Source organism: Denticeps clupeoides, chromosome 18, assembly GCF_900700375.1.
Source record: "Denticeps clupeoides chromosome 18, fDenClu1.1, whole genome shotgun sequence".
Lineage (NCBI taxonomy): Eukaryota > Metazoa > Chordata > Actinopteri > Clupeiformes > Denticipitidae > Denticeps > Denticeps clupeoides.
The window spans coordinates 17914910-17939367 of NC_041724.1; the positions used below are offsets into that span (position 1 = coordinate 17914910).

Below are 24458 nucleotides of genomic sequence, written 5' to 3' on the forward strand. Positions count from 1 at the left end.
GCTCCTAGCGGTCTCCAGGTGAGAGAGGGAACGATGTAGGAGGTGGATGATGGCATCATCCACTCCAATGCCAGGCTGGTAAGCAAACTGAAGCGGGTCCAGTGAGATGAAGAGGAAGAAGAACACATTCGCACGGCGTCACGAAACCAGGGTTTAATTGGTGAAGAACAGGACAGGGGAGACATCCGATAAGATGGTGAAGGACAGCTGTTGTTTATCCATAAAGGAACATACCAAACAACTTACCTGTTAACTTGGTCACTCCAAAAGGTGGAATTTGTTTTTTGATATTTTGTGTTATTGTCCTGTTGCATCACCAAATTTCAGTTTTAGTTGATGTACAGACACAGTAGTTTCTGTGAGTAATTTGTATTTTTTGTTTTGAAGACTAAAACCGCCATTTTACTTAAGTACATTTTTACACAACTACTTTACTTCACTAAATTGGACACCCACACTAATACAGCCTTATTCAAAAATGGATTAAATGCATTTTTTCTCAGAATTCTACACACAACACCCAATAATGACAACGTGAAAAAGGTTTGCTCAATACTTGCACCTTTGGCAGCAATTACAGACTTGGGTCTTTTTGAATATGAATATGTCTGACACTGTCAACTATCCTTTATTAGTTTTGCTCATTCCTCTTTGCAGCACATTTTAAGCTCCATCAGGTTGGATGGGAAGTGTTGGTGCACTGCCATTTTAAGATCTGTCCAGAGATATTCAAATGGATTCAAGTCTGGCTGGGCCACTCAAGGACATTCACTGAGTAGTCCTGAAGCCACTCCTTTCAGGCAGGATGTCTCTGTACATTGCTGCAATCCTCTTTCATTTTATCCTGACTAGTCTTCCAGTTTCTGCAACTGAAAAAAAAACATCTTTCTAGAAAGTATATAGGTGTGTGTCTTTGACTTTCATGGCAAAGGCTGAGAATACCTATGTACATGTGTTTTCTCAGTTTTTTTTCTTTTTAATAAGTAAACCTTTTTTCACATTCTTACTATGGAGCATTGTGGGCAGTGGTGGCATAGAGGTTAAGGAAGCAGAAAGTAATCCCGAAAGTGCCACTGAGGTGCCACTGAGCAAAGCACCGTCCCCACACATTGGTCCCCTGGCACCTGTCATGGCTGCCCACTGCTCACCAAGGGTGATGGGTTAAAAACAGAGGATACATTTTGTTGTGTGCACCGTGTGCTGTGCTGTATATCACAATGACAATCACTTTCAAACTGAACAAAAGCTTTACAGTCTAATTCTGTGGTATTCTGTTGGGCAGGGTTCTTTACTTCACTTATATCAGCGGTCAGTGTGCTTATTTATCAGTGAAAACAGTCAAAATATCTGAATATGCATAGAAGTGTGAAGTGATTAGTTGTCACAATTGACAGAGCACAGCAACCAGTGAAATGGTCTCTGCATTTAACCCATTCCCTGAGTGACAATTCCAGAACAGCACAGCACACACTGGCCCTCAATAAAAAGTTTATTTTGTCCTCTGATGCTGTAATGGAATGAGGATGCATAAATTTAATCTTGCTTCAGAATCTGATTTAGTCATTTAAGTCATTCCTGCCACAGGGTGACAGGGCCCCAGAGCTGCAGTTTATATGTATGCAGCCACTTGAAAGTGAAAGTGATTTATTGTGTGCACCATGTGCTGTACGGCAGTGTTTCACAATGACAAAGTGTGTCCTCTGCATTTAACCCATCACCTTAGTGAGCTGTGGGCAGTCACGAAACGTGCCTGGAGAGCAGTGTGTGGAAGAGTACTTTGACAGTGGCACTTTGGTGTTTCAGGATTTGAACAGACAACCTTCCGATTACGAGTCTGTTTCCTTTTTAGCAACGTTTACAAGCAGAGCTCATCAGAAGCAGAGGTTTATTTGACTTCACTTGGAAGAGCCCTGCCATTCCTCAAAAGCCACACATGGGCTTTATGGCATCCACTGTCTGGCATCCACATCCCTGCACTTATCACATGATGAAAGGATGCATACACAGACACACACGCCTCCGGTTAAATGACTACTATCATTTTAGCTATTGATGAAGAGAGAAGAAAGCAAATCAAGGCATAAAGGGATAGATAAACCAATTAGCCAGTTGGCAGCATGCTCATGAGATGCACAGATGGGAGTGCACTGTGGCTTCAATGAAAAAGAGCTCTCAGCCAGAGAGAAGGGTACGGAATGGTGTGTGTATGTGGAGAGAGTGCCGGTGATACAGGAATCTGAATGCAGGCAGAAACAATATAGGGAATGAGGCATTCTGCAGCACTGCCACCCGCTCAGCCACTTCTGAGGCAGGTGCGAGAGAGATGTGATGGAATTTCTTTTGAGAATGGAACTCTCTGTGCATATGGAGCCAGGTTTTAAAGAAACTCTTTCAGTGCCGAGAAATCAGCCCGACTTAAGCTGGGACAAAGGCAGCGGAATGAACCGGGGCACATTGGCATACCTGTAACCATGGTTTCTGTGAATGGCAGCTTCTCTTGTATTATTCACCTCTTTCATCATTACCTATTAGTTCCGGATGTCTCATTTACATTTACATGTCTCCTGGAAAAAGGCTCTTGTCTTTTCAAAACTATCACCAGAGATGGCAAGTAATAGCCCATTTTCTCTTTCAACTGCCGCTGATTTATATGTTAATAATTACAATGCAACTAATCACAGCAAAAATGCAAGATTTAAATTAATACTGCTCAGAAATGATATGAATCCACAACCAAACTAGTGTTCGGCTTTCAGGCTGGAGTTTGTATATGTGACATTTAAATCACAGGGGCCATTTCTCAAAAAAAGTGGCAGCCCGTCTCATCTTCAATCAGCCAAAATACACCCATGTCACGCATTGAGTTCAAGTCCTTGATGCGCGCCTACAGGGCTGTAAATGGAACTGCACCCTCCTATATCAATACAATACTAGCTAGCTACACTCCTGCATGCCATCTCAGATCTGCAAATGAAATGAGACTGAAAATATCCTCTTCACGGGGTCTCCGATTCCTATCAACTCTGTTCTCCTTTGTAGTCCCTGGCTGGTGGAACAACTTGCACTGCTCCATTCGACTTGTCAAGACTACTACCACCTTTAAGAAGCAGTTGAAAACCCACTTATTCAAAAAGTATTTCAGACAAATCTAACACTTACACACGCACATGCGTACATACTGCACAAAAAAATCTTTTTTTTTCTTTGTCCAGCACTTAACAATCTCCGAGCATGTTCTTTGCTGACAAGTTAGGCCTTATCAGGGCACTTAGTTTTTGTAAACTCAAAATCTATAGAAATCGAACGAGAATTGCTGATATCTTCCCTAAAAAGCCCTCCTGTAAGTCGCTTTAGATAAAAGCATCTGCAAAATAAAGTAAATTAAAGAACAGTAAATGACTTGGGAGTTTGGACTTTGCAAGTCTGGCTAGGACATCCAGACACCATTCTCACACCATTCATTTACACACCCAATCTGCTCGCTCATTGTTGGATTAATTCACGTTGCTTGTTTGTTTATGCTTCACAGATTATCAAGTGCTTTGGCCATGACTACTCTTCTTGAACACCATTCTCATGATACCAACCCACCACTCCATCCCTAACTGGTATTGCTATGGCTCACCCTCTCTGGCCTCCTTAGACTTACTTCTTTATCATGTTATGCATCTACAAGGGTTCCCCCCATGTAGTGAGTTGTAAAGCCTTATATAGACAGATGTGTGATATTCCTAATCAAGTCCAATCAGTATAATCAAACAGCTGGACTCAAATGTAGGTGTAGAACCATCTGAAGGTTGATCAGATTAAATGGACAGCACCTGTGTTAAATTTATGAGTGTGACAGCAAAGATCTGCAATAAATCTGCAAAAATGTCAACAATTATGGGTTCTCCTGTGACTATGAGGTGCTGTGTGTACATTAATGAGGGTGGTAGTAGCCTAGTGGGTTAGACACTCGCCTAAGAACCAGAAGACCCAGGTTAAAATCCCACTTACTACCCCTGTCACGTCCATGCGGGCATAACGCGGCGGGTGCACGGAGAGGAAGACGAAGAGTGACGAGGAGACGAGGAATGAAGGACGCTATCACCTGACATCACGAAAGAGGGGTTTAATTGGTGAATCACAGGACAGGGGAGACATCCGAGATGTTGACACTGGTGAACACGGAACATAACGTTAAAGACCTGACAGTGAACAGAAACTAACGGGGCAACTTTATACATTTGACACAGGTGAGAACGATTAGGGAACATTACACAGGACAACAGTGAAACTCCGGTCCGAATTTTTCGGACCGGAAACCAAGGTGTCCATGCTGTCTGTGTCAAGAGTGGACATCCTGCCAACTATGCCAAAAAGATGTTGCCGACCGTGAGCTTACTTTATGCTCAAACTCGGTCCATCCCAGACACAGGCAATACTCAAAGTGCAAATTAGTAACACATACATAGCAAATAGTGACAAGGTTCAGAGTAAATGTATAAACTCCCACAATTGGGCAAAATAGAATCATGCAAAACACACAAAAACCCACAAAAAAATTGTAAAAAATTTTAAAAAATTAAAACACCACCAATTCACACCCTAATATGGTTGGGTGGGTAATCAATCAGCATAGTAGATCAACCAGACTCATATCTTAACCCCAGTACACACACGGCAGTCCTGGTAACAGTGTTGCTGGCCGTGCCGCCTCAACACCGCTGGCACCTTCCCGAATGCTACTGGTCCTAGTTCCAGCCTCAGGTTGTGTCGCCACTGCACGACATTTAAGGAGCAAAGTAATGAGTGAAGTGACACCAAAAATTGTCGGTGTGTTACTCATTCACCTGCTTCTGCTGGGACACAAAGACTACCTCACAGAGTGTGCAGGAAAAAGCACAAATATATGGCATATCATGGCATCTGCAGATCGTGTCCTTAGACTGACATATGAAGTCATTAGTCTTAAAAGAGTCCTGGCAAATTGTTAAAATTCATGTCATTATTATTTTGACCACAGCTTAAGAAACTACAAATTTGCTTTATGTCGTGGCTAGCCTAGCAATTAGATGTTGAATAGACAAATAAAGAAGATTTTCCCACCACATCAGGTGCACAGATAAAATGCTTGGTATCCTCATTACACCAGATTCATATGCATTACTAAAGGAAAAATAATAAATTATTGAACTGTAATAGCATAAAAGATTAAAATAGCATCTAGTGATGAGCCTTTTGTCTTCACTTTATTTAGTTTTTGAAACAAACAAAATGTATTCCTGATGAGCGGGGTCAGGAGGAAGAAAATTAATTATGATATAAGTTTTAATTTTGGCTTTTTTTGAGGTTCTTTGTAATCTTGTTAGTCCGTTGCAGTTTGGAATTGTCTAAGTTAACACAATAATAGATTTTAAAGGACAAGACACTGGGTCCTTACAAAGAAAGTCAATTTCATTCATAATATTGTCAGAAAAAAAATACAAACCAAATTTTGGCTTTTTTTGAGGTTCTTTGTAATCTTGTTAGTCCATTGCAGTTTGGAATTGTCTAAGTTAACACAATAATAGATTTTGAAGGACAAGACACTGGGTCCTTACAAATAAAGTCCATTTCATTCATAATATTGTCGGAAAAAAAAATACAAACCAAATTTTGGCTTTTTTTTAGGTTCTTTGTAATCTTGTTAGTCCGTTGCAGTTTGGAATTGTCTAAGTTAACACAATAATAGATTTTAAAGGACAAGACACTGGGTCCTTACAAATAAAGTCAATTTCATTCATAATATTGTCAGAAAAAAAATACAAACCAAATCGGTGCACTTGAGGATCAATGTAAATTAAAATAACCTTATATTGGAGGTGTTGATACTGCAGTACAAAATTAACACCGATGGAAGATGGACAAGAAAAGGTCAAAGCGCTATATTTGTTTATGTGAGTAAATTCAGTACAGTTCTCAACAAATTTCACAGTAAAATATGTTAATATATATTATTTTGACTTGGAAAGCAAACATCTTGTTCTTCTATTTCTTTTTATTATTTCAACTCTTTGTCTGCATCTCCTCCGTCAGTTTTCATCGTAAATCCTTGAAACGGCCCATACCACAGGAGTGTGCTATTATTTCACACGGTCCGTATTAATGTGCCATATAAATTTTTCAGACAGATTTTTCCCATTCATTTGACATGGGACAGTTAGTGAAAGTGTAATGATTGTCATTGAGAAACACTACAACACAAAACACAATGAAATGTGTCTCTACTTTTAACCCATCACCCTTGGTGAACAGTGGGCAGCCATGACAGACACCATCTGATTACGGGGCCGCTTCTTTAACTGTTAGGCCACCACTGCCCCATTTATCCTGTCCTGGGTTACTCACACTTTAACATATTGACATGAATCTTTCACGGTATCACCCCCCACTCCTCCTTTACTTAATTCAACCACATTCATCGTTCCACTCATCCCTCTATCCTCCACTCCTCCCTTTCATCCCTCCTCCCTTTACAGAGCAACAATAGTCTAGGAAACTAGGAATATATGGTACGTTATTTAATGAGGTGTAATCTTTCTGGTCCCACCACCACCTGTGCAGCTGGAAACTCACCTGGCACCAATCTGCATGACACCAGGGTGGTTATAAGGTGCTTCTGAGCAGCCATTCGGAGGCTACAACATTTTATCTGGACCCTGAAACTTAGATGTTGAGTTGTTTTCAGTTCTGGCAATCGCCACATGCCTGTGGGTTTGTTTGTTTTTCCCCTTTTTTTTCCATGTTTTTGGCCCTCGTGCCGTTTTGATTTGTATTGTTAATAAATCATTGTTTCCAGTATGTCCCTCCTCTGCGCCTTCTTCCCCCGTCCGCTCGCAGACGTGACAGAATGTCGTAGCCCAAACCTAAACGACAAAGGTAAAAGGCAGAGGAGAACCATGGAGAAAAATTCAGCTAGTCATGGTGAGTATGGGTGCCAGTGGGGAGCGCTGGAGGATCGCCTGTGGGGATGGGGAGTTCGATGGCGAGGACCGGGATACAACCCCCAAGTTCTGGTTGAGCGGTTTCTTCCCGGGGATATGCGGGTCGGGCCGTGGGTGATCCGCATACCCCGCAAGTGGCAAGGTCTGTGTGTGAAAGGACAGAGCGAGGATGAGAGTGTTGACAGCAGTAAGGAAGTGACATTGTTGGTGATTGAGTTCTTAGTTTCAAATCAAGGGGCCATTTGGCCTACCTCTATTAGGGCTAAGAAAAACCTGGGAGATCTAGTGGCCTAGAGGTTAAAGAAGTGACCCCATAATCAGAAGGTTGTTGGTTTGAATCCTGATCTGCGAAGGTGCCACTGAGCACACTGCTCCCCGGGCGCCGGTCATGGCTGCCCACTGCTCACCAAGGGTGATGGGTTAAAAGCAGAGGACACATGTTGCATGCTGTGTTGCAGTGTATCACAATCACTTCACTTTATTTAATTTATTTAAATGCATGCCCCCTTTTTTTACATTTGAATAACAAACTATCGTTGTCCTTTCACATACCAGGAGATTTGCCCACAGATAAAGGTCCTTCAACACCTTCAACCTGAAGGTCCTTCAATACTTTCTGTGCAGTTGTCCATATTTAAATTTTATTGTCAGACAGAATCTCATTTATTTAATAAATTTCCTAGTAAAGGAATAGTATTAGATCCATCTTGAAAAAAAATAAGACAAACTCAGCTGGACTTTCCAGCTTAAAATGGAAGAGAAAGGGCTATCCATTAAAAAGCAAGGTGAGAACTTGGAACATATTTAATCTGTTGCTTGTTAAAAGTGCTGTGTACATAAGGTAATTTAAAACAAAAAAATGTGTATTGCAGCCTCCATGATGTTGTATGCCCTCCAGACCCCAAGCAGGCACTGAAACCTAGACTTGAGGATTCCTATGGTCATCTCTACCTTGACCCCGCATTTGGCTGTGTTAATAGGAATGTAGGTGACATCAGTGCACCCAATTACATTTGGAAACCCTGAAATAAAGATTCATCTAAGAAAGTATCAAGTGTGTGTGTGTGCAGGATGAATACTGTAATGTATGGATATAAATAATATGAGTACCTAAATACAAGTCATAGATTTTACTACAAAAGACACACCTGTCCAGGGAACTGTACAAAAGTGTGTAAGAAGTGGTGTAAGTGCCAGAGATACAACAACAACAACAACAACATTTATTTTTTATATAGCCCAAAATCACATGCAGTATGTCTCAATGGGCTTTGACAAGCCCTACAGCTGACACCCCCCACATTTGACCCACACAAGGAAAAAAAAAAGAAAGGAAGAAACCTTGGGAAGGAGTGATACAGAGAGGGACCCCCTTCCAGGGTAGAGTGAGTGAGGTTTGTGATGATTTGTCCAAAGAGAAAGAAAGAAAGGAAAAAAACAGTCCTACAGTTGTAGGGTTGGAGAAGTCCAGAGTATAGTCCAGTGTCATGGTCTACATTACATGTCCATTATGATGTTTCTGGTCCATTTGAAGATCCCTAAAGCAGTAGTTGTTACAGTGGTGCTGGCTGTGGTGACCCTCTGGTTCGTTTCATGCTGAGTCATTGTTTAGCAGTTGTCAGGAACCAGGATTTATTTGCTGGTCTCTTCACTGGGGTCTGCTGGTGGTCTGTGTGCTTGATTCCGTGTCTCAGAGAAAACAAACAGAAGCAGCGACAGAGGGTGGCACTGTACGACCGATACTGAAATATGTGGTAATAGTAGTATATTGGTGCTACAGTGGCCCGCTACCCTAACTGGAACAGCCTAGTTTGGGTGAATTTAACACTGTCTGTGTCTAACAGGCGGACTGTGTGATAAACTGGATTTTATAAGTGACACTGTGTCAAAATGAAGTGAAATGAGTGTCTGGGACAGGGCGAGGCCATTTAGAGGTTTATAGGTCAAAAGGATTTTGTAGTCAATCCTAAATTTGATGGGTAACCAGTGCAGTGATTGTAAGACTGGGGTGATATGGTCAAATTTCATACAGCATTCTGTACTAGCTGGAGTTTACTCATGCACCTACTAGAGCATCCAGACAGTAATGCGTTGCAGTAATCTAACCTTGATGTAATAAATGCATGGACCAATGAAAGCTAATACCGTGTTTTGCGGATGACATCACCTAAAGGTAACATGTATAAGGAAAATAGTAAAGGACCTAGGACAGAACCTTGTGCAACACGGTTGTGGACCATTGATGTCCACAAACTGATACTGATCGGTCAGATATGATCTGAACCATTCAAGGGCTGTTCGCTTAATCACAAAAACATTCTCTAACCTGGCAAGGAGAATAGCGTGATCGATAGTGTCAAACGCTGCACTCAGATCAATCAGGACAAGCAGCAATATGCGTCCCTGATCAGAGGCCGACAGCAGGTTGTTAACCACGCTGCCTCAGTGCTATGATGAGGTCTAATCCCGATTGATATACTTCCTGGATATTGTTGCTGTCTAGGTATGCACTCCGCTGCTGGGCTACGACTTTTTCTAAGATTTTTGAAATAAACGGAAGGTTGGCTATCGGTCTATAATTTGAAAGCTGACTGCGATCAAGATCAGTCGCCGACAATTAGGGCTTTTTCCACTGATACAACCAGTGGTGTAGTCTATGTGATACGCTGGTATACACCGTATGCCCACTAGAAAGGCTTAAGAATTTCCGTATAACCACTTGTCATGATCCGGACCGGCAGGGGTTACTCATGTTCGTCCTGTGTAATGTTCCCTGATCGTGTTCACCTGGTGTATATTTATATAATTGTATAAAACTATCCTGTTCGTGTCTGTTCGCCATCGGGTCATTGTGTGTGTTAATGTTCCCTTGTCTTGTGTGTAGTCTGTTTTAAACCCCTGTCGCGTGAAATCGTGCGAATGCGTCCTCCTTCATGCCATGTCCAGCCCACCCGTGACACCACTAAAAAGTGGCCGATGTTACGTGGCAATCCATTCGCATTCATGGACAAGTGAAACTCCCCTTTGCTTCTCTCCGCTGCTCTCTGCTGCTGTGTCACCTCTCCTCCTGTTGCCAAGGCTGAGCCAATGAGCTTACACTACAGCGCACTGCTCTGCGATTGGTCTGGTATTCAGCAGCTCATTTGTAATTGGCTGGAACGGTGTGGGCGGGAACATATGAAATTCACTCAGGAAGAGAGCACAGAGAAGCATCGCAGAAACTAGCAGATGAAGATGAAGAGAAAACAAGCGACACTTTTTGTTTGTTTTTATAAACCGGCTCCTCCAGCTGTAGCAACAGAGACAGCCTTAGAAGAACCCACCACCAGCTTGACGGCTCAACACAAACATAATGAGACTGACGTCAGCGGTACTCCTGCCCCTGGTAAGTACAAGTGACTTTTTTTTTTTAAGTGGCTAGTTTACAAAGTTGTTAAAGCTAGCTCAAGCATGTCATCACACAGCCTAGCTCAGGGGTAGGGAATCCTGGTCCTGGAGAGCCCATAGACTGTAAAATAGAGCAGCTATCCTACATGTTTTAATGTTTTGCCTGTTTCCACACACATGATTCTAATCACCAGGCGATTAACAGGGCAGAAGCATGTTAAATTAAACATGAAAAAAGCATGTTTTTGTCAGTGTGTTCTCCAATATGCAGAATGGTGTGCTCTATTTTAGAACTATTGTATATTTTTTTTAGATGTGAGCTCCTGGCCAGCCGTGTGGAGTGAAAGTCAGGCTAAAGAGTTCCAAAACAGACATCCTTGGTTAGGATGGAGGGAAAGAATATGCAGCATATGAAATTTAGTTTATGAAGAAAATCTGTGATGTTTTGTGTATATTTAATGAATGATATAATTGATCTAAAACTAAATTTGATTATTTTTACATGGTATTTTGAAGTTAGAGAGTTTAAAAGTTGAGTAAAGTAAGTTATAATGACTCATGGGAGTCATTAAAATAATAGAAAAAATACATTTTGATCACTTCATTTTTATCAACAACAACATTTATTTCTTATATAGCCCAAAATCACATACAGTATGTCTCAATGGGCTTTGACAGGCCCTACAGTTGACACCCCCCACACTTGACCCTTTTGCACACAAGGAAAAACTCCACACAAAAAAAAAAAACTCTAGGAGAGAGAAAAAAGGAAAGGAAGAAACCTTGGGAAGGAGTGATACAGAGAGGGACCCCCTTCCAGGGTAGAGTGAGCCTGCAAATGGTGTCAGTGCAGGGTTGGATATGATATAATGAGTCCTACAGTTGTAGGGTTGGAGAAGTCCAGGATGTATTCAGTGTCATGGTCTAGATTACGTGTCCGTAATGATGTTACTGGTCCATTTGAAGATCCCTGAAGCTGTAGTTGTAGTGGTGGTGGTGGCTGTGGTGACCCTCTGGTTTGTTTTATGTTTTGTCCTTGTAAAGCAGTTGTCAGGAACCAGGATGTATCTGCTTGTCTCTTCACTGGGGTCTGCCAGTAGTCTGGGTGCTTGATTCCGTGTCTCGGAGAAAAATAAACAGAAGCAGCGGCAGACGGTTGCACTGTACGACTGATACTGAAATCTGTGGTTATAATGGTATATTGGCGCTACAGTGGCCCGGTACCCTAACTAGGACAGCCTAACTGGTGAATTTAACTTTGTCTGTGTCTAACAGGGGGACTCTGTGATAAACTGGACTTTATAATTGACACTGCGTCAAAATCAAGTGAAATGAGGGTCTAGGACTTTAGCAAAAAGCCAGAGAAAACAGATAGGTTTTGAGATTGGATTTAAACACTGAGACTGTGTCTGAATCCCGGACACTGACAGGCAAGCTGTTCCACAACTGCGGAGCTCTATCTGCTCCCAGCTCTGACCTTCTGTACTTTTGGTACCAGTAGTGACCCCGCACCCATTGATCGAAGGGGGCGTGGCGGTTCGTAAGGAACCAAATGTTCACTCATGTATTGCGGGGCAAGACCATTTAGAGCTTTATAGGTTAAAAGTAGGATTTTGTAGTCAATCCTAAATTTGATGGGTAACCAGTGCAGTGATTGTAAGACTGGGGTGATGTGGTCAAATTTGGCTGCAGCATTCTGTACTAGCTGGAGTTTACTCATGCACCTACTAGAGCATCCAGACAATAATGCATTGCAGTAATCTAACCTTGATGTAATAAATGCATGGACCAACTTTTCTGCATCATGCATTGAAATGATATTTCTTATTTTCGCAATATTTCTAAGGTGAAAGAATGCTATTCTAGTGACATTATCTACGTGCGAACTGAATGAGAGACCTGCATCAATGATGACACCTAGATCCTTCACTTCAATACTCGGTGAGATACAAAGGCTATCCAGGGTTATTGTGTAGTCAGCCAGTTTATGCCTGGCTGCTTGAGGCCCGATTACGAGCGCTTCTGTCTTGTCAGGGTTTAGCAGGAGAAAGTTGGTGAGCATCCACTGTCTAATGTCCTTCAGACAATTCTCTATTTTGTTCAGCTGCTGCCTCTGATCTGGCATTGCTGACAGATACAGCTGTGTGTCGTCAGCATAGCAATGAAAGCTAATACCGTGTTTGCGGATGACGTCGCCTAAAGGTAACATGTATAGAGAAAAAAGTAACGGACCTAGGACAGAGCCTTGTGGAACACCAAACTCTACTTTACTATGTGAAGACGAAACACCATTGATGTCCACAAACTGATATCGGTTGGTCAAATATGATCTGAACCATTCAAGGGCTGTTCCCTTAATCCCGATAACATTCTCTAACCTGGCAAGGAGAATAGCGTGATCAATAGTGTCAAACGCTGCACTCAGATCAAGCAGGACAAGCAGCGAGATGCGTCCCTGATCAGAGGCCAACAGCAGGTCATTAACCACTTTAACCAGCGCTGTCTCAGTGCTATGATGAGGTCTAAAACCTGATTGATATACTTCGTGGATATTGTTACAGTCTAGATATGTGCTCAGCTGCTGGGCTACAACTTTTTCTAAGATTTTTGATATGAACGGAAGGTTGGATATCGGTCTATAATTTGAAAGCTGACTGCGATCAAGATCCGGCTTTTTAATCAGGGGTCTAATGACTGCTACCTTTTATCTCTTGTTTGTAATTGTGTAAAATGGTTTGCAGTTCATGATTACTTGTATAATATATGTTGAGAATTAGTTAAATTAGAACAGTAGATGCTACTATTAGGAGAGTTTTAAAATTATACAATTCTGATCATTTTTATTCACTTGCAGGATATGAAGTTTGCAGCACCACCAAGTCAACTTTTCTGAAGAGTGGGCATTATTCAAAATCCAGTCATCTGTTCTTGTTGATGAGGCTACATCTGCCAGTCACAAATCTGCTATGATCGTCAGTGTAAAGGCCTCAATTGATGGAGCCACGCCTGAATTTGTATTCCTGGAGCTGATCGAGTTGGAGAGCCAAACTGCAGAAAGTATAGAGAAAGCTTTACTAACTTGTTTGGACACTGCAGGCTTCAGTGAAGAGTGGCTTCAAAAAAACTGGATTGCATTTGTTTCTGATGGAGCTAGTGTTATGTTGGGCAGGAACTCAGGTGTTGCAACCAGGCTGACTGCAAGGTATCCTAACCTTTTCTCATGGCACTGTATGAACCATCGACTGGAGCTGGCTGTATCAGACGCAGTGTCTGTAAATCATTTTAAAGCTTTCATGGAAAAGATTCACAATCTATACAGCCAGTCCAGTAAAAACTTCTGGAAGCTGCACAAGAAGTGGGATCTCACGTTCAATAAATTGGCAGAATTTTGAACACCCGATGGGTAGCAAGCAGCTTCCGCACTGTGAAAGCAGTGTGGAAGTCCTATGGTGCACTCAACAAACGCTTTGGAAATGCTTCTGTGGACCAAAGGACTAGCACATTGTTTGCAAAGCACAGAATTTATTTCTGACCTAGGACTAATGTATGATGCACTTTTTGAACTAGCAAACTTATCCCAGCAGCTCCAAGCACAGTCTATCACGCTTTTAAAAGCCGAACAACTACTAAAACGCACTATTCGTGTTCTCAGGTCCTTTAAAGACTCTCCAGGGGAAAAGTCAGTGGAGGCCAGTGAAGCAAATGCTTCAGGACACTGAGTCTGTTCCCTTACAGCCAAACCCCAAACTAAAATCAATAGTTCCAAATCAGTTCCTGCAAAGCTTGATCAGTAATTTGGAGAAGCGACTCTCCTTTGAAGGGGAAATCCTATGTGATCTGAGCATACTTGATAAATACCAGTTGGCCATCAAACCCCAGTATCAGATATGGTGAGACAGAAATAAAGAGACTTTGCAAGAAATTTAATCTTTGTGAAAACCAGGCTGTCAATGGCATGAAAGACTTTATTGAGGACCAAAACAAGGAGCCTGAAAACTTTAAACCTCTGATCATTTGCATGAAAACCATACCATGTAGCACAGCTGAATGTGAAAGAGGCTTTAGCCTAATAAACAATGTATGCACTGATAAAAGGTCTTCTCTGCACGAGAACAAACGCTTTTGGAACATTTTATAGATCTACACATTCATTTGGTTCAATCTGTATTTGAACAATGAATGTACTTCTTTACTTCTTAGTATTTGAACGTGTTTTGAATATATGCTGTATCCATGTTTTCAATACAATTCCTGCAGCTCTGTTATGGTTGTTGTACATTTATCCAGTTAAAATACAAGCATCTGGGAATTTTTGCAAAGTTAAATATGCAAAAAATAAACTAAAATTATTGACTGCATTGCATGAACCAGTGTACTTTTCTAAGCACAGTATACCCATTAGAGAAATGTAGACTACACCACTGGATACAACTACGTTGGAGACAAAATCTGAGAATTCACTAAAATACTGTGCGAACAGCTCTACACACAGATACCTTTCAAATATGCTGAGCGGTTCTGCACACAGATACCTTTCACACATACTCTGCATCGCCCACATTGTACAAAAAATGCCCTGATGCAAAAAAGCCTGTACTAAATGTTTTCTGTGCTAAGCGCAGACCCACGGTTTGTGACATTTGCAATATGTGGTTTCAAGAGATGTGTTAAATAAATTTACGTTTTTTTTTTAAACTGATAACTCTTTCAAAATAATCATTAGGAAATGAAAGACATCAAAACGTGGTCTTATAACTCTTGTATAATTTGTGCCTCCACATTCACAGTCACCAAAAGGGCACGCCATGCTTAGTAACCTTTTGAAACAAACTGACCCTGGAATATAACCTGCTACCAAACAGGTTATCTTCAGAGAGTAAGTTACGATAGTTATGTACATACCCAGAATGTTACCTCAGTTTTAACTGAAAGTTGAGGTTATCTAACTTACCCAGGTATGTCACATAACCTGATTTCTGAAATACCCCCCTGGAGACACTCAGGGTTTTGCTGTGTTTTCAGTGTTTGTGTTCAGTGTTACTACCATTGACACAATGGTAGTAAGTGGGTTTTGACCCTGTGACTTTGTGGTCTTCTGATTCATTAGTGAGTGTCTAACCGACTAGGCTACTACCACTCCAAATCTGTTGCCCTGTCTACTTCATCTATGTATACCAATTAAAGCTGTAGGATAAAATCTGTAGGATCATTAATATCAATGTATTGTATGGGTCTCTCAGGTAAGGAAACAGACACCTAATCAGAAGGCTGTTGGTTCAAGGGTGCCACTGAATAAAGTACCTTTCCCACACACTGCTCCCCGGGGACCTTTCATGGCTGCCCACTCCTGATTAAGGGTAATTGGATATATGCAAAAGAGATTGTAGTGTTCCCTCAAAGAAGAGTCAGATGGTTTCATTACATTGGATAAGCCTTAACCTCCTGTAGCAGTGGGGTTAGTCACATCACATTGTGGAGGGGGGTTGTTAATGTATATCCAGGAAGACCGGGTAAAAAAAAAAAACGAGATCTAGGCCTGCCCCACTTAGTACTCAAAGCAAAAGTCTTGAAACGTCTCAAATGAAGTACACAATGTGCCTGTATGGCTGCTTTCCCCGTGCTACGGTGATTATGCAAAAGAGGTGGAGAGGACTGCTTCAGCATATGCTGGCACAGTGGCAAACTGAAGTGCGTCTGATGCAAGGAGAGTTACTATACCTGGCAATGGTCCCTCCATCCCCTGATCTAACACAACTGGTGAGACGGCCCCCTTTTAAAGGGCCTGAATTAATTAAACTAATCTCATCATCAAATCAATGTACTTGTAGATCTGCTTCCTACAAGTTTCCTTAACTAAGTAGCACCTGATGTTATAGATACTACCTTTAAAATGATTAACTCGTTGCTTAGCACCAGTCACATACCATGTTTGTTCAAGGCAGCAGTCATTAGACCCCTAATGAAAAAACCTGATCTTGATTGCAGTCAGCTTTTCAATTATAGAGCGATATCCAACCTTCTGTTTATATACTTTTTTTTAGAGAAACTCATAGCCCAGCAGATGTGTGCGTACATAGACAGCAACAAAATTCATGAAGTATATTAATCGAGATTTAGACCTTAGCGCTGTTCAAAGTGGTCAATGACCTGCTATTGACTCTGATCAGGCCCGCATCTCATTGCTTGTTCTGCTTGACCTGAGTGCAGTGTTTGACTCGATTGATCTCCTTGACAGGTTAGAGAATGTTGTTGGGATTAATGGAACAGCCCTTGTATAGTTCAGATTATATCTGACCGATCGGTATCAATTTGTGGACATCAATGGTGATTCATCTTTACATAGTAAAGTAGAGTTTTGTGTTCCACAAAGTTCCGTCCTAGGTCCATTACTATTTTCCTTATACATGTTACCTTTAGGTCACGTCGCTCACAAACACAGTATCAGTTTTCACTGCTATGCTGACGACACACAGTTCTGTTTATCAGAAATGCCAGATGAGAGGCAGCAGCTGAACAGAATAGAGAATTGTCTGAAGGACATTAGACGGTGGATGCTCACAACGTTTCTTCTGTTAAATCTTGATAAGACAGAAGCTCTTGTACTTGGGCTTCAAATAAGCTTTCTGACTACATCATAACTCTGGATAGCCTTTCAATCTCATCAGGTATAGAATTAAAGGATCTAGGTGTCCTCATTGACGCAGGTCTCTCATTTAATTTGCATGTAGATAATTTCACTAGGATAGCATTCTTTCACCTTTGAAATATTGCTAAGATAAGAGACATGATCTCAATGCACGCTGCAGAAAAGTTGGTCCACGTCTTTATCACATCAAGGTTAGATTACTGCAACACATTACTGTTTAGAAGTTCTAGTAGGTGCATGGGTAAACTTTGGCTAGTTCAGAATGCTGCAACCAGAGTTTCAACTAGATCTAGAAAATTTAACAAAATCACCCCGGTCTTACAATCACTGCACTGGCTACCCATCAAATTTATAAAGGCCGACCGCCATCTTTGATCTTCGCCCACTCAACATCGTGGTCTATCCCTATGTTAAAAGCTAAAGATTGTTACACCTGACTAAACTTTTTGCCCTTTTTCAGTCTTTTGGATTGCCCTGAGACTTTCCTTGTTTGCTGACCACTGCCTGAACGCCCCCCAATGCTACTGTGTCTAACTCTGATCTCTCCTGATGACCGTCTGCCTCTACTGAACACTCCCCAAAACTACTGCGTTGGCAGACCCAGCATTAGTGAGGCCTTACCTGCTGAGACATATTTGCCATGGGAAAGGTACAGTCTTTCACACATCTGTTTTTTCAGTACTTTTTACACCTCTGATTATAATGGCCCGGTACCCTAAGACAGCCTAACTAAGGTGAATTGAAGACTGTCTATGCTTGATTAGGTGACTGCGTAATAAAGTGGACTTAATAATTGACACTGTGTCTGGGAATTTAACAGAATAGCAGCACCAGTTAGGGGTTTAGGTCATTCTTGCACTGTTAGAAATTACCAGCATTTCACAATAATTAACAGTATTATTTTACAGTAACTTGTTGTAATTAAGTTTCCCTGTAATATCCCAATGAATACCTGTAAAAACTACAGTATCTGTGGATTTTACAGCATTTAACTCTTATTTTACAGTAAAATCTTGCAATCTAAAACCTGCTGTTATATCACAACAAGGTCTGTAATATCACAGCAACACAGTGAAAAAAATAAGGATTTCACAGCATTAAACAGTATTATTACAGTGAAATATTGTATTGAAATATGCCTTGGGAAGTCACATGACATAACCGAACTGTTTTAAACTGAAGGCGCCATCATGTCCCTCTTCTCTTCCGGGCTGAATGGAGAAGGTGAGCAGCATACATGTTTGCAGCACCCATGCTATTTTAATATGATAACAATATTTACTTTCAAATGAACGTTTATCGCATGACACAGTTCACATTTTGTTAGCAAGTGCCCGGAATTGTTGAAAGTTCTCTCACAGCATTTGCTAATAGTAGTTAGTAATGACGAGTTTCGCTAATAATTTTTCATGTCACTTATCACCGTTTAGACATATCTGGTGTTTTTTAAGTTTATAAAACCAATGATGGGCCAAACATTACTATTTATGTGTGCACATTTCTGTAATTAGTCAAGGTTATCATAGATTAGCAGGGCTAAACGTTAGCGGTTTAATTCCAATAACTTCAATTCAAACGGTCCATTAAAAAAAATCCAGCGGATATCCTAGTTACAACATGACTGAGCTGGTGTTTATTGTCGCAACGTGTATTTTTCTATGTGTTTCATGGTTAGGCCATGTAGCCCATGTTGGATTTGAAGCTGAACTGGAGGATGCTGGTCAGTTGGCCGCCGGATGTGTGCTCGTTCCGGACTCAGTACTACCTGTTGTATTCATGTTCGTTCGCGGGGTCTAGTCTGCTCTAGAGTGAGAGCCTTCGGCGGTACATGTAAGTGTTTTGCTGCATATGTAGTGCCCTCAGTTCGATGTAAGTGATTTGAGAAGAAAGATAACAGGGATGTGGTGTACAGCAAGTGTATTTTCGTTTCATCATATGTTCAATATAATATGTTATTTCTTGTTTAAACTGTACAATGGTATGCAGAGTTTATTTCGTGCTGTCTTATCATAGAGTGGGATAGAGAGCATGTGACAGGAAGAGTCGGAGAGATGAGACAGGAGACAACGTGGTGGCGCCAGTTTTTTTCTTAGTTTTTACCCGCAATTTAGTTAGCGAATTTACACGTTTTGAGTTAAGAGAGCAAGTGCATGCACATGTATATATGTTTTATTCATTCGAGAGTTAAAATATTTTCATGCATGAGGTTGCATTGTGCACGGCGGAGGTTTTCTGGAAAAATAGCAATTGCTATACAGGACAGAAGTGCACGGACTTGTGTTGCAACTCTGCACGCGGCAGAGACCGGGAAACCAGCGGGACGCGGGACGGCCCGGTTCTGCGGAGACCATGGAGCACGCGGGGAGCGTTACGGGTACATTAAGAACTGCACCGACGAAGGGTTTATTCTGCAGCCGGCAGAAGTGCAGCGGATCGTGGGTACAGTACTGGAGGAAGTTGTGAGTAGACTCAACACACATATTGTCCACCAGTTTGAGCTTCACCAAGCGCGCCAACGTAAAAGGTACCTAGACTGTGAACATTTAAAACCCGGGTATTTTATTTTATTTGTGTTATTGTTTTAATGTTTATGTGGTGTGGGTTTTTCCCCGATATAATTGTTGGGATGGAAATACATGTTGTGATATATAGTTCCATTGTACCTGTGATTTCATGTGTTTCAGAAGTTTCACTTCTAAATTATGGTATAGGAGCTGGGACCAAAGATATAAGGTTGCATGGGAAGTGAATTATAAATTAGTGCAAGGGAGGTTAATTGCATACAGCAGTAGCGCATTGCAACATGCTAGCCTGAGCCTCTTCAACACACTGTGCGAGATCATAACCCTAGACAAAATTAAATGTGCTTTGTAACTTACACTTAAACTCATCCCTTGTATGATACATAGGTGAATCTGGTGGTGGGTTCTCTAAATTCTGGTGATTGTAAAAACAAGTTTAGTGGGAGTGTTATACCGGTAATTTACTTCCTTTGTATCTATTTATTTGCAGTGTTTCTTTTATTGAGATTACCAGTAATCCGTTTGTTTGACATGAAATTCAAACTGAAATTCTTATTGTTGGTTGCCTTTGTGTAATTTCTCCTTTTTCTTTTCTTTTCTTTCCAGGTCATCAGAGGGTGAGGCTACCCTCCTGTTCAGTGCCAGGCAAAGAGTAAGGAGAAATAGATTAGGTAGGTGACTAGTTAACATGCACCACAATGTTCAACTGTAAATTCGTTGGCTGTGAGCATGTGTCTGAGAGGCATATTCAGAGGCTGCCGAGGAACATAATGAACCCCAAATGCCTGGTCTCCCTGATGACCTTCTTACCACCATGCTGGATGAGCTTGGGGTCGAGTCTATTGAAGATCTGACCTTGGTGGAGGAGAGGGATCTGGTGAAATACCTCAAACCTATCCAAAGTCGGAAGTTAATGAAGGGCATCAAGGATGGTAAATTCATCTGTTCACCCATTACACTTTTCACACTTTCATGTCACTGAACTAGGGCCTTAGAACATTGGCACAACTGGTAGACAATAGACTTTGTATAACTGTAGTCCCAAGCTCACACGTTTGTTACCTGTCAGATTCTATTGGATGAAGTGATTAATCTCAGGTGTGCGCCACAGCTTATAGACTTTATTCATGTGTGTGGCATTTGTTCAGTGTGTTGTAATGGGTTGGGGAAATGTATAATAGGCATAAAAAATAATAATTGGAATTACAAACTCCTCAAAACTGGGCTGTTTTTCACTGCTGTTGTTTTCACATCTGGAAATACATAGACGTGAATGCAGCTGATGCTTATTACTTGCATGCATTTCCAAACAATCAGACCCTGTTATGATGAGTTTGTAATTCCAATAGTGTATTGGCCTGTTATTTTAACTATTGTTTAAGTGGCATTATCAGAGCAATGAGTCAATGGACACTTCTGCGTTCTCCCCACCCATTGTCACATTCGAACAAATGGCACTTCTGTGAATGAATTCAAATTGCTTCATCCAATAGTGCTGACAGGAAACCAATGTGTGTGCTTCCTCCAGGAAGGAGGACTACAGTTAAGCACACAGTCTATTGACCCATAGCCCTACATCTTGCCCTATCTTATTTAATAAATTGGTTTTGTGCCTTCTAGGACTTGTTACTCTTAATACTGAGTTGGTCTCTGCTCCTGATCCAAGTGCTCCAAGTTCCCCAACTCCAAGTTCTCCAAACACAACATTCCAGTCTCCAAATCAACTGTTGCCCAGCCCTCCAAGCACTGCCCCAAGCACGTCAAGCACTTCACCGCCTGGCGTACCATGGCATGGTGACTTTCGTCTCAACTGGGACCAGGTGTCATCAGCCATTTGACTTAGAGAAGAATGACCATTGCCAGACGAGAGAAAGGCCTTCGTGATCGTGCTCGTGGACCAAATAATGCAGCACGACCTCTACACAACCAGAGCCATGTGCCACAGCGTGGTGAGAAACATTGTTTTTGTCGTAAGTGCCACAATCCTGACATGTTTTCTAATTATCCCACCCACATTTCAGGAGCCATCCAAAATCATTTGGCGACATTGGCAAGCACGGTGATATTGATGGAGACGGATGTCAAAACTTACGGAAGTAAAAACAAGAGTGGAGTACAAAAACAGGAATAACACTCTTGCTGAACAGCGCAGAGAAAGAAGACCGTGCACGGGAATGGCAGGACAGGCCAGACTGGCAAGAGGCCCTGTTGACCAATACGGGTATGTGGCAATATACATGTAAGGTCAGTCAATATTTGTTCAAAAGCATTGTATATGACCATGAATAACCCTGAAACAGGACAAAACATACTTTTCTCTTGACTACTTTATTGACACTTTGACATGGACCCTTTTCACAGCAAGCATGTTGCGATGTTAATAGTGTAGTAAACACAGGTGTAATTAACTGTGATTATGGCCTTTTTATATTCCATTTAGGATTTAGTTGAGCCAGGACGCTGATATTGTGCATATTGGCTCTCTGGCATGCATGGTTGTGGTACACTAAATACCTTGACTTTAATTAGTTTGATAAAATACACCTATGTTTAGTAGCCTAGTGGTAGTAGCCTAGTGGGTAACACACTCGCCTATGAACCAGAAGACCCAGGTTCAAATCCCGCTTACTACCATTGTGTCCCTGAGCAAGACACTTAACCCTAAGTTGCTCCAGGGGGACTGTCCCTGTAACTACTGGTTGTAAGTCGCTCTGGATAAGGGCGTCTGATAAATGCCATAAATGTAAATGTAAATTTACTACACTTTTACACTGTAACATAACTTCTGTGTGATAGGACTATTTAAACAGTCACAACAGGGAATCAAACTGCTGACCCTTCAGTCATGAGACGACTTGCTCCAACTTCTGAGCTGTCCCCAATAGTATTGTTACTAGTGGTGCAACGGATAAAAAAAATAAATAACGGTTCGGATCGGATCACGGTTTTAAGTCACAGATTTAAGTCGAAAAAAAGACAAGACAAATTTAACTCCCCATTTAGTTATTTAAGTATTTTTTTTCAAGACTCATTTTATATAAAAACAAATTAAGGTGCAATATGTGACATGATAATTATTTCTTTTAATGTGAACACAATTAAAATCAACTTAAAATTAGGGATGCACCAAAATACAGAAATAAATGATCATAAATCAATTTTAAAATATTATTAAATGATAAATTATTATTAAATGATAAATTATTATTAAATTATTATTGTTATTATTATTGTTATTATTATGAGGCACCTTGGCTAAAAATGGCTAACGAAAAAGTATGGTGAGAGTAAGATCTAACAAGTTTGGATTATAAATCTATTAAGATTTGATGTGGGGGAAAAAGCACAGCTTTGATAAATGCTGTCTGCAATATATACTGTAAGTCTATTTAAAACTAAAATCTTTGCTTATTAACAGGTGCTTCCTGGGCATCAAGCCTGAAATAGGCTCAAAGACCAAGAAGCGGACAACAATGAACCCTCATGTGAGCACTCTTTTGAGGAAACTTATTGACTTTGAGTGGGCATCATAGTTTTTTTTTTTGTTTTTTTTTTTTTGCAGCGGTAGTTGTCAAGCTCAGTTTTGAGTAGCCTTGTTCTTTTTGTAACTTTTCAAGACAACTTTGCACTACAAGATTTTTACACAATGCTGTTGCGTGTGGACTCATTATGTTTGAGATTGAGAGGTGCGCCTGACCCGTTTACGACATTCCTTCATCGCTCTCTCCCTTGCTCTTATCTTGCCATTAAGGCCTCATTCCCATCCTGTCCATTATTGTTATTGTGACACAGCTATGTGAATAGATGTGAGACAGGTAGTTGAATTGCAAGTTTGCACAATTTCTCTGCATTTTCTGCATTTTGTGTATGTGTACTGTAATGTACCTGTACATTGAAAAATATTTATTTTTTAATAAATATGCCATTGGGCTAACATTGACTTTACCTCAGAGTTGTTTGTTGGGGGGAGAGGGTTAATTGTACAATGATTGTAAATTCACAGTAAATGGAATCTTCATCTGCATTACTTTTACAGTAAGTTACCGGACAATTTTAGCATGACTTCCACAGTGTACATTGTAAATTCACAGTAAATTATTGTCAACTTGTACATTACTTTCACAGTACACACTATAAAAGTACAGGGCCTTGTTGTAATGATGTACAGCAAAAGGTTGTAATTCCCCAGTAATGTACTGTAATATCACAGTAACTGCTTTGTCATTGAAGCTGTGGAGTTACAATATACATTTGTGCTTTTACAACAATGCATTGCAATATCACAGATATAAAATTACAGTAAATTGCTGTGAGTATATTTCACAGTATATTGCTGTAATCCTTACTGTGAAAGTCATGCAAAATTTATCCAATTATTTACTGTAAATTCACAACGAAAAAATTTTACAGTGTGCAGTAAGGTCAGGATTGGGGAGACTACACCACTAAACCACGAGCTGGTGCATTTCCCTATACAGCAATGTTTCCCAAGCTTGTGCTTGAGGAAAATCTGCTAGGAATTTTTTGTTCCAACCCACATATCTTCACATACTGCCCTACTCATTATTAGGCCATTAAGTAACAGGGCTGGAGTGAAGACTCTTTGGCAGATGTTCTTCCAGGACCAGGGTTTGGAAACGCTGCTATACAGCTTCCAAACTCCTTCTGTATCTTATACATTCTAACCTGTATGTACTTCTCTATGAGTTTGTCAGTTGTTCCCATACAGCCTAAACCATCCTGTGAGTGAGGTGAATCACAAGTGGAAAGGGAGGAGACTGGAGCTGTGAATAATGAAGACATGTCTGATGGGAATGGGACATTACCTAACACTCCATGTGTGCTATGTTTAATTTTACCATGTACTGTACACTTTAATTGTTACCCTGTGTGTTTATTACTACTTGCAATCCTACATTTTAGAGGAGAATATTA

General features: G+C 40.9%; 1 protein-coding gene and 1 long non-coding RNA gene across 2 annotated transcripts in view; one reads left to right on the plus strand and one right to left on the minus strand.

Annotated features, from left to right (window-relative positions):
- The window catches only part of slitrk2 (SLIT and NTRK-like family, member 2), a 96804-nt gene that overhangs the window by 35032 nt on the left and 37314 nt on the right, over positions 1-24458 (minus strand). The gene's annotated exons all lie outside the window — the stretch shown is intronic.
- On the plus strand, positions 18636-23049 carry LOC114768317 (uncharacterized). Its single transcript, XR_003743036.1, has 5 exons — positions 18636-19460; positions 20130-20455; positions 21144-21472; positions 21545-21744; positions 22942-23049. It is a non-coding gene; the product is annotated as an uncharacterized LOC114768317 (long non-coding RNA).